Genomic DNA, 12152 nt, shown 5'->3' with positions numbered 1-12152 from the left:
CTAGAGGAGGGGGGGAGAAAGATATCAATAAAAATAAACAGACATCAATACAAATAAATAAAATAGATAAATACATAAGTGCAGAGGGGCTGGGAGGGTGGGAAGAGCAAAGGAAGCAAGTCAGGGTGACGCAGAGGGGAGTGGGGGGATGAGGAAAAGTGGGGTTTAATCTGGGAAGGCCTCTTGGAGGAGATGGGCCTTCAGTAAGGCTTTGAAGTCGGGGGAGAGTCATCGTCTGGTGGATTTGAGGAGGACGAGCATTCCAGGCCAGAGGTCGGACTTGGGCCAGGGGTCGGCGGCAAGAAGGCGGGTTGCAGGCCCAGTCAGAAAGTTAGCGGCAGCAGAGGAGCGGAGTGTGAGGGCCGGGATGGAGAAGCAGAGAAGAGAGGTGAGATAGGAGGGGGTGAGGGGATGGACAACTTTAAAGCCAATGGGTGAGGAGTTTTTGTTCGATACGGAGGTGGATGGGCAACCACTGGAGATTTTAGAGGAGGGGGTGGTGATACATCCTGAACATTTCTGTAGAAAGATGATCCATGCAGCGGAGTGAAGTATGGACTGGAGTGGGCAGAGACAGGAGGCTGAGAGGTCAGCAATATTATTATTATTATTACTATCATCAGCTCACCTCCTCCAAGAGGCCTTCCCAGACTGAGCTTCCCCTTTTCCCTCTGCTGCCTCTCTGCCCCCCCCCCACCTCCCCTCAGCTAAACTCCCTTGTCCCCCCTTTCCCTCTGCTCCTCCCCCTCTCCCTTCCCCTCCCCTCAGCACTGTGCTCGTCTGCTCATTTTGTATATTTTAATTACCCTATTTGTTTTGTTAACGAGACGTCCATCCCCTTGATTCTATTTATTGCTATTGTTTTTGTCTGCCTGTCTCCCCCGATTATTCATGCATTCATTCAATAGCATTTATTGAGCGCTTACTATGTGCAGAGCACTGTACTAAGCGCTTGGAATGAACAAGTCGGCAACAGATAGAGACGGTCCCTGCCGTCTGACGGGCTCACGGTCTGATCGGGGGAGACGGACGGACGAGAACGATGGCGATAAATAGAGTGGAGGGGAAGAACATCTCGTAAAAACCGATGGCGACTAAATAGAATCGAGGCGATGTACATTTCATTAACAAAATAACTGTAAGCCCGTCAGTGGGAAGGGATTGTCTCTATCTGTTGCCAATTTGTACATTCCAAGTGCTTAGTACAGTGCTCTGCACATAGTAAGTGCTCAATAAATACTATTGAATGACTATTATTGAGTAAGAGAAATTTCCTCTCGCTTTCCTCCCTGCCCCGGGAAACCTCTCTTCATCTTCTGGCCAGAAAACTAGCAATAAATGTCTCATCAGACTTTTCTCTTCTATTTGCTCTCCCCCATGGACCCCCAAAACAAGCTAATTAGATCAGATCTGTTAAAGGACTTTGAAGAAGAAAGCGCTTTCTAACTGGGCAGCCGTATTACCATCGTTGGACAGTGCTGGGTGAGCCGCTCAGCAATTTGTTGGGACAGAGCAGAGTGACCACTCCTTCTGTGGGCCCACCGAGGCGAGCCCATCCTCTAGTCTGGAAGCTTATATTGCACTCTCCCAAGCGCTTAGTACAGTGCTCTGCACATGGAAGGACTCAGTAAATAAGAATAATGGTGTTTGTTAAGTGCTTAACTATGAGCCAGGCGCTGTACTAAGCGCTGGGTTACGATTGAATGAATGAATGGGTGCTCTGCACACAGTAAGTGCTCGATAAATACTGGTTCATTAACTGACGAGTAGGGATTGACTGCCTACTCTGTGCAGAACACTGCACTACACACTTGGGAGAATGCAATAGAGTTACTAGACATAATCCCTGCCCTCAAGGAGCTTACAGTATATGAGAAGGCACATGGCTTGGTGAAAGAGCACAGGCGTAGGCGTCAGAGGAACCTGGGTTCTATTCCCGGCTCCTCCACTTGTCCGCTGTGTGACTTTGGGCAAATCACTTCGCTTCTCCATACCTCATATGGAAAATGCGGATTAATTCCTCTCCTCTCTTACACTGTGAACCCCCTATGGGACAGGGACGGTGTCCAACCTGATTATAATAATAATAATAATAATGTTGGTATTTGTTAAGCGCTTACTCTGTGCAGAGCACTGTTCTAAGCGCTGGGGTAGATACGGGGTAATCAGGTTGTCCCACGTGAGGCTCACAGTTAATCCCCATTTTACAGATGAGGTAACTGAGGCACCGAGAAGCGAAGTGACTTCCCCACAGTCACACAGCTGACAAGTGGCAGAGCCGGGATTCGAACCCATGACCTCTGACTTCAAAGCCCGGGCTCTTTCCACTAAGCCACGCTGCCTCTCTTGTATCTACCCCAGCACTTGCAGTCGTCTGTAATCCCATTTTACAGATGATGTCCCAGAGGCCCAGAGGAGTGAAGTGACTCGCCCAAGGTCACACAGCGGGCAATCGGGAGAGCAGGATTAGAACCCATGACTTGCTGACTTCCAGGCCCGTGCTTTATCCACTACGCCATGCTTTGATTTCTGGTCTTCTCCTGCTTTGTCCCAACCCACCATCTTCGCTCCTCTCAAACCAGTCTTTTAGTCATACCTCCCTCTCTACTCTCAGCCAATCCACTGATCAACTTTTATTGAGCACTTACCGTATGCAGAGCACTGTACTGACCGTTTGGTACAATTCACTGTAACGATATAACAGAGTTGGTACCGACGTCCCCTGCCCACAGTGAGCTTAGCCAGTCAGTCAGTTGTATTTACTGAGTGCTTATTGTGTGCAGAGCACTCCACTAAACAATTCAGAGAGTACAGTAGAACGATAAACAGATACATTCCCTGCCCACAACGAGCTCACAGTCTAGAAGGGGAGACAGACATTGGTAGAAATAAATAAATGATGGATATGGACATAAGAGCCGTGGGACTGGAAAGGGGGATGAAAAAAGAGAGCAAGTCAGGGCGATGCAGAAGGGAGTGGGAGAAGAGGACGGGCGACTTAGCCAGGGAAGGCCTCTCCAACCTCTCTGTCCCCTCACTCGTGCTTTTCCCTCCCCTTGGAATTCCCTCCCTCCCCGCATCAGACCCCTGCTTTCCCCAAATTCAAACCCCCCCTAAAAAAAAAATCCCACCTCTCCAAGAGGCCTTCCCTGATTCATTTCCTAAGGGTAGGCATCCTGTCCCTTGGTCATTCTGAACTTCCCATGTGGTTTACGTGAGTAATGATAATAATAATAATGTTGGTATTTGTAAAGCGCTTACTATGTGCCGAGCACTGTTCTAAGCGCTGGGGTAAATACAGGGTCATCAGGTTGTCCCACGTGGGGCTCACAGTCTTCATCCCCATTTTACAGATGAGGTAACTGAGGCCCAGAGAAGTGAAGTGACTCGCCCACAGTCACACAGCCGCCAAGTCGCAGAGCCGGGATTCGAACTCATGACCTCTGACTCCCAAGCCCGTGCTCTTTCCACTGAGCCACGCTGCTTCTCTTGTAATATTTATTGAGTGTGACTCACTGCACTAGGTGTTTGGGAAATCCAGAATAACACAGTGACACATTAGAAGGGAAAGTAACGGTGTGGCTTAGTAGAAAGGGCACGGGCCTGGGTGTCAGAGGACTTGCATTCTAATTCTGACTCTACCACTTGCCTGTTGGGTGACCTTGGACAAAGCCAGTTAACCTCTCTGTGCTTCAGTTACCTCATCTGTAAAATGGGGATGCAATATCTTTCCTCTCTCCTACTTAGACTTTGAGTCCATGTAGAAAAAGGACTGAGCCTGACCTGATTATCTTTGTATCCTCCCCAGTGGTGAGAACACAGTAACCACTTAACACTTACCACAGTGATGAAAAGCAACTGACATTCCAAATGGCGGAGACAAATACAAAATGATTTACAACTTAGGTGCTCAGAAAAAGAATTGATGGAGCGGACCTACGTACTTGAGTGCCCAGCAGGGTGGAATCAAGTTAATCAACCAATCATATTTATTGAGCGCTTACCGTGTGCAGGCCGCTGTACTAAGCTTCGGAGAGATCGACAGAACAGAGTTGTGAGATACGTCCCCTGCCCAAAATGAGCTTTCAGTCTAGAGTCACCGCTAGAGTTTGCTGAAGAGATGTGTTTTGTCTTATGCTGTTGAGTCGTCTCCGACCCATAGCGACGCCACGGACGCATCTGGAAGGCCCCACCTCCATCTGCCATCGTTCCGGTAGTGGATCCACAGAATTTTCTTGGGAAAAATCCGGCAGTGGTTGACCATCGCCTCCTTCCACGCAGTAAACTCGTGTCTCCGCCCTCGACTCTCTCCCGTGTCGCTGCCGCTGCCCAGCACGGGGGAGTTTTGCCTTGTAGCAGGTGGCCTGACGCTCACTAGCCACTGGCCAAGCTAGGAATGGAACGGACGGGCCTCGGCTTCACTCTCCCTCCTGTAGCTAAGATGGGTAGAGGACTGGAAACTCTCCGGGTGCCACCCTGAGAGGCGCTGAAGGGATTAGTTCTGGGAAAAGTTGGATTTACCAAAGGGCTGCTCTCTCTCAGAGTTTTCATCCCCTTCATCATCTTCATCCACATCATCAACATGCCCCTCTTTTTTCTTTTAACGGCATCTAAGTGCTTATTCTCTGGGGTAATGATAATCATAATGACTGTGGCATTTGTTAAGCACGCTTACTATGTGCCAAGCACTGTACTGAACACTGGGGTGATTACAAGCAAATCGGGTTGGACGCAGTCCCTGTCCCACCTGGAGCTCACGGTCTCCATCCCCATTTTCCAGATGAAGTCACTGAGCGCCAGAGAGGTGAAGTCACTGAGCCCCAGAGAAGTGAAGTCACTTGTCAAAGGTCACACAAAAGACAAGTGGCAGAGCCAAGATTAGAATCCAGGTCCCTCTGACTCCCAGGCCCGGGCTCTCTCTACTTCGCCATGCTGCTTAATTGAAAGATAATCTGGTTGGACATAGTGCCTGACCCACACGGGGATTACAGCGTAAATCTCTTTATCATCATCTCCTTTGATTTCGCCTTTCACCTTTATTTCCACCTTCCACCCTCCCTTCCTCCTGCCCTGTGTCTTTCTCCATTCCCCAGCCTTAACCCTGCATTCCATTTTTACATTTTCTTTTTCCTTCCCAAAGTTTTCCCTCATTTCCCCGCCTAATCTTTCTGCCCTTTTCCTCATTCTGTTCTTTTTCTTTTACACTCCTTTTTTTTCTATTGGCATTCGTTAAACACTTACTATGTGCCAGTCTCTGTCCTTAGCTCTGGGGCAGATACAAGATAAAATCACGTGGGACACAGTCCCTGTCCCAAGTGGGACTCACAGTCTTAATCCCCATTTTGCAGATGAGGGAACTGAGGCACAGAGAAATTAAGTGACTTGCCCAGGGTCATACCGCAGACGGGGGCAGAGGTAGAATTAGAACACAGGTCCTCCAGCTCCCAGGTCTTTGCTCCATCCCTAGGTCCTCACGGACATATAGAGAGAGAGAGAGAAACAGCGTGACCTAGTGAATAGAGTCCGGGCCTGGGAGTCAGAAGGTCATGGGTTCTAATCCCAGCTCTGCCATTTGTCTGCTGTGTGACCTTGGGCCAGTCACTTCACTTATCTGTGCCTCAGTTCCCTCATCTGCAAAATGGGGATTGAGACTGTGAGCCCCCGGTGGGACAGGGACTGTGTTCAACCGGATTTGCTTGTATATACCCAGTACTTAGTACCGTGCCTGGTGCATAGTAAGGGCTTAACAGTTACCATAATTATTATTATTATTATTATTATTACTAGTATTATTACATGCTTACTGCACGCAGAGCATTGTACTAAATGCTTAGAAGAGGGCAATACAATAGAGTTGTCCCTACCTATACAGTGCCTCGGTTGTGTTGGTAATAATCATAATAATATTTTTTAAGCACTTATTAGGTATCAAGCCCTGTCTTGAGAGCTAGAGTGGATACAAGGCAATCAAGCTGGACACAATCAGGAGAAGAGATAAGTATCCCCGTTTTACAGATAATAATGTTGGTATATGTTAAGCGCTTACTATGTGCAGAGCACTGCTCTAAGCGCTGGGGGAGATGCAGGGTCATCAGGTTGTGCCACGTGAGGCTCACAGGCTTCAACCCCATTTTACAGATGAGGGAACTGAAACCCAGAGAAGTTGTGACTTGTCTGAAGTCACCCAGCAGGCAAGCGGCGGAGCCAGAATTAGAACCCAGGTCCGCTGACTGCCAAGCTCGTACTCTTCCCACTAGACCCTGCTGTTTCTCGGCTTAATGATGGTGGTCTTTATTCAATGGTTACTCAGCGTCAAACACGGTGAGAAGTGCTGAGGTCGCTACAAGTTGACCAGTTCAGACCCAATCTTTGCCTCACTGAGGTTTCTGTTCTTAATCGTGTGACCTGCAATTCTGCTCCCTGGTAAAGATGAGTGGCAGTTTTCACAGGCCGATCCTGGCATTGGCCCCCAGCATCTCGATGAAGTTAACATCATTTGATTAAAAACAATTCCGTTCTCCATTTTGATAAGGAACGGGTTCATTAAAAAAAAATCCATTTGAAATCCAAACCGACCCCAGATTTCGGAACCGTGTTCAATGGAAAATGATCCCGCAATGATAATAATAATAATGTTGGTATTTGTTAAGCGCTTACCATGTGCAGAGCACTGTTCTAAGCGCTGGGGTAGATACAGGGTAATCAGGTTGTCCCACGGGAGGGTCACAGCCTTATCCCCATTTTACAGATGAGGTAACTGAGGCCCAGAGAAGTTAAGCGACTTGCCCACAGTCACACAGCTGACAAGTGGCAGAGCCGGGATTCGAACCCATGACCTCTGACTCCCAAGCCCGGGCACTTTCCACTGAATCATGCTGCAATACACTGTCCTCTTCTTTTCAGACATGTTTAGTGGTAGCCTGAATGTCCACTCTCATTTAAGAAAGAAACCTTCCATGTCTCAAATAGAAAGTATACTTTAGGTGTAATCTCGTCATGTCTGTTTATTGTTGTGTTGTATTCTCCCAAGTGTTTAGTACAGTGCTCCACATGCAGTAAGCACTCAATAAATACAATTGAATGAATGAATGGTGCGGTTTTGACCATCTCTCAGGAATTTACATCTGTCCAGACTCTTCTCCGAATCGACACCCCTCAACCCCGCCCCAAAGTTCACGTTCATTTTCCAAAATCCATTTAGAGTATTCAATAATGGCAAAATGGGATCCCAAGAATTGTTCAAAGATACTTTCATTAAGTAGGAATCATTCTGCTGCCCTGGTGAAAACACTAAATGGAAATCTCATTCCACAATGGCCGTATTTCCACTGCTTCCTTAAAGTGGTAATGACTAGAAGAAGAAGAGAAGCAGCGTGGTCTAATGGCAAGAGCCCGGGCTCGGGAGTCAGAGGAGGTGGGTTCTGATCCCGGCTCCTCTGCTGTCTGCTGAATGACCTTGGGCAAGTCACTTCACTTCTCTGAGCCTCCATTACCTCATCTGTAAAATGAGGATTAAGACTGTGAGCCCCACATGGGACAACCCGATTACTGTGTTTCTACCCTGGTGCTTAGAACGGTGCTTATTATTATCATTAGAACTGAGGAGAAATGTGATCCAGTGGATGGAGCTCGAGCCTAAGAGTCAGGGGATCTGGGTTCTAATCCCAGCTCCGCCACTTGTCTGCTGTGTGTCCTTAAGCGAGTCACTTGATTTCTCTGTGTCTCCAGTTACCGTTCTATAAAATGGGGATATGATGCCTGCTCTCCCTCCTACTGCAACTGCAATTATAATGTTGGTATTTGTTAAGCACTTACTATGTGCCGAGCACCGTTCTAAGCCCCGGGGTAGGTAGATACAGAGTAATCAGGTTGTCCCATAAGAGGCTCACAGTCTTAATCCCCATTTTATAGATGAGGTAACTGAGGCACCAAGAAGTCAAATGACTTGCCCAAAGTCACACAGATCATAGGTGGTGGAGTTGGGATTAGAACCCATGACCACTGACTCCTAAACCCGGGCTCCTTCCACTGAGCTGGGACTCGATTAGCTTGTATCTACCACAGCACTTAGTACAGTGCTAGGCACAAAGTAAGCACTTAACAAATACAACAACAATAATAATAATTACTATGTTAAATCCGTAATTCAATATCTGTGCCTGACCTGATGATGTTATGTCTACCCCAGTGCTTAGAACAGTGCGTGACACATAGTACGTGCTTAACAAATACTAAACTAATATTAATAATAGCAACGATGAAGCACCGTGGCCTAGCGGATAGAGCACGGGACTGGGGATCTGAGGGACCTGGGTTCTAATCCCAGCTCCGCCACGTCTGCTGTGTGACCTTGGGGAAGTCATTTCACTTCCCTGGGCCTAACTTACCTCATCTGTTAAAAGGATATTAAGAGTGTGAGCCCCACGAGGCCCATGGATTGGGTCCAAACATTATCTCGTAACTATTCCTTAGCTCAGTACAGTGTCCGACATACAGTAAGCGCTGAACAAATACCATTGGAAAAAAAAAAATAACTGTAGTAAAACAGGCCACGGAAACCCGAAGTTTTTTTTCCTCAGTCAATCCCGAGCCACGGAAACTGATCAGGGGAAAGGGAACCCTGGGTCAGAATAGAAACAAACCCCAAACGCAAAACGTGGAAATATTGACAAATTAAAGCCAAGGAGACACTCGAGAAATGATTCAGTTTTGATAGAGTTGACAGGTTCGATAATATTATTTGCTTTTATTATTCTGTGACTTTGCATAGCAATAAACAATGGATAGGCTGTTTGTTTTTTCCATGGTGAAACTATATCGACACATCGATTTAAAAACGATTCCGTGCTTATGACAAAGTACCCGGGCTATTTTACTTAGCCTGAAACCTGTCAAAAGTCGTTGGCACAGCGTCACACACGACTCGGACTCTTTGACTTCTCCCCCTGCGAAACTTAACGGCAAGTACACTGGGAAATAGCGAGTGACCAAAAAAATCAATTTGTAATCTGATTTGAGGTTTTTGATTTCCTCTGATGAGTTTAAATTTCATTAAAAGCAACCTTATTCAAACATAAAAGAAATCCTTGAAGGATAAAACAGGGATTTGTCTCAAAGAGTATAAAGCATCCTAACTCTTTTGTGCTATTTATTCATTGCATTAATTGTTTGGTTCAACATGTGGTGTCAGCTGGCAGATGCGTGGTTATCGCATTCTGGGATCAGCTCGAGGAGGTAAAGAAGCACAAGGACTCACATTCAAAAATCGTTCTCTGGCGTGGTATCGCTTTGGTTATCAACACCCCGATCATCTATTTCGAGCCAGATCGGAGCTGGTGGGAGACATAATAAACTACAAATCACTGCTGCTTAATTGTATGTATGCGCTAGAAGAAAAAAATTATCATTGGGGCCTCTTGTCTTGATGAGAAATTGACATTTTCTGACTGATTATTTAGAGCTTCTATGTGAGGTAGATAAGACTGAGAGTTGTTTTAAAGGAGGCAGCCATTCTTTCAAAAGCCTTTTTATTGCTCCAGTTGACCCACTTGATGAGTATGGATTTCATGAGGTCTTTTTCAGCATTTGAACTATAAAAGGTTCAGAATGACACCACCCCTTATAGACAAAAGATAACCTTGCCCTTTGAATATATTGATTCTTTATTAACTAGGGCTGTTTAATGCAATGAAATGAGGCATTACAGTGCTTTGAATAATCTTTAAAAGCTGAAAGACTTTAAAAGGCTGCCCGGCCAACATTGGCATATCTTTTTAGAGACTCCTGTTCTTCGTTTCCACCAGCAACACAAAAAAGGAAATCGTTTCTTCCAGCAGGTGTTCGCTGACCAGATTTTGTCACTTCAGGCACATTTGCTCCAAGAGACCTTCCCTGACTCCTTTCCTCTTTTCCCACTTCTTTATGGTCACTCTGATTTGCACCCTTTATTTGCCATCATGTATTTATTTCTATTAACCTCTGTCTCCCCCTCTAGACTGTGAGCTCGTTGTGGGCAAGGGACGTCTCCTACCAAGTCTGTTATATTGTGCTCTCCCAAGTGCTCAGTTCAGTGCTCCGCACCCGGTAAGCGCTCAGTAAATGAGAAGGATGGATTGATTGATGCAGGCCGATTGTCTGTCAGAGGTTCTAAAAGGGATGTTGAGGGATTTGGCCCTCCCAGGACTGTCCTTTTAATCAGGAAATTTACGTTTTTTCTTTTGTGTTTTCTGGGTCCCGACAGTTGGGCTTAACTGTTTAGATTATTCAAAGCTTTTGTAAAACAGAAAAAAAGAAAAAAAAAACAACTTTAAAAGAACATAAGCGGGGAACAGGACAGGGATTTTCACCCTGGCAAAACATCCTTAGTCCCACAAAAACTAGAGGCGTCAGCTAATACTTCTACACAGAAGCATACTCAAAGTGGAAAAGATTGTAAGGGGTGGGGGGGACAAAAAAAAAAGGATTCACAAGTTCTTTTATATCGTGAATAATTGTTTCCCGTTTGCTCAGTGGAACAAGTAATTAAGATGCCATTTGTGAGAACTAATTTAGGTATCCTTTTGTGTATGTATTATAGAGCTTCAAGCCAAAACACGCTAAACCCAATCTTTCGTACAGTGGAAAATGAAAAAAATAAAATAAAACAAAAATACCTCAATGAAACGGAATCGTGAGCACCAAAAAAAAAAAAAAAAATAGCACAGGCTGAAGCCTCCGTGGATAAATTAGAAACTCAGAACTGCAGGCAATCTCATTACGCTCAGTACATTTAACTACAGATTCATGCAGATGACAGTACACAAACAGAGAAACAGAGACATCGAGTTTGGTTTGTTATATAATTACTATTGATCTAGACGTTTGAAATACAAGGCTCGGTTGTTGTTTTGTATTTCAAGGAGCCTTCTGGAATGACAGCCCAAGCTCCTTTTTATGGACCTCTTTACCCAAAGACCTGCTTTCTCAAAGCAACTCTGTATCCACCTCCTTGTTGCTCACCTCTTAACGGCATTATCCACTGATACGTTTCAAACATAAATGCCCTCTTCTCTCCCATTATGGAAAGGTTATTTGGCTGCAACTCTTCCTCCACCGTGGAGTACCACGGTTCAGCTCCTAAAATGTGGAAAGCTGAAAAGCACAAATGACTGTGTGCGTGGGGGCGGGGGGGGCAGGACGATGTGTTTTCAAGCATCTCCATTTCCACCTATTCACCAAACGTTCCATTAATAACAATGATGATTATTACGGCATTCGTTAAGCCCTTACTATGTGCACTGTTCTAAGCCCCGGGGTGGATAGAAGTTAATCAGGTTGGACACAGTCCCCGTCCCACGTGAGCGTCACAGTCTTCATTCCCATTTTACAGATGAGGGAACAGAGGCCCAGAGAAATGAAGCGACTCACCCAAGGTCCCCCAGAAGACAAGTGGTGGAGCCGGGATAAGAACCCAAAATAATAATTATTATTATTATTATGGTATTTATTAAGCGCTTACTATGTGCCAAGCACTGTTCTAAGCACTGGGGTAGATACAAGGTGATCAGGTTGTCCCACGTGGGGCTCACAGTCCTAATCCCCATTTTACAGAGGAGGTTACCGAGGCCCAGAGAAGTTTAGTGACTTGCCCAAGGTCACACAGCAGACAAGTGGCGGAGCCGGGATTAGACCCCATGTCCTCTGATTCGCAAGCCCGTGTTCTTTCCGCGAAGCCACTCTGCTTCGCATAACCTTCTGACTCATGACCTTCTGACCTCTGACTCATGACCCATGACCTTCTGACTCCCAGGCCCGGGCGCTATCCACTACACCGTGCTGCTTCTCTAATCGGCACGCTGGGAGTTTCCAAGAGGAGGGTTTCCACGCCGCATGCCAGAGGCCCACGCGAATGATTCCTTTCCTCAGCCACCCGCATCCGGGTGTGAAGCGTACACGCAGCTAAGGCATTTTGGGAGAGGAATTAGAAGGCGCAAGTGTCTATGCCTTGCACACGGATGGGAGAGATGGGGGTCGTTAGAGGGTCTGCCGCGTGACATCTTTGGGGAAAGCCTATTTTCCCATCCCCTTTGCGCCTTCACCGAGGCACGGTTTTGACCCGATAAGGGAGAGCCCCCGGTGTAGCTTGTCTTCTTCGTGATTTGTCAGTCATTTTA

Source organism: Ornithorhynchus anatinus, chromosome 3 (genome assembly GCF_004115215.2).
Source record: "Ornithorhynchus anatinus isolate Pmale09 chromosome 3, mOrnAna1.pri.v4, whole genome shotgun sequence".
Classification (NCBI taxonomy): Eukaryota; Metazoa; Chordata; class Mammalia; order Monotremata; family Ornithorhynchidae; genus Ornithorhynchus; species Ornithorhynchus anatinus.
The sequence above is the reverse complement of the archived record's forward strand: the minus strand, read 5'-3'. Positions refer to the sequence as shown.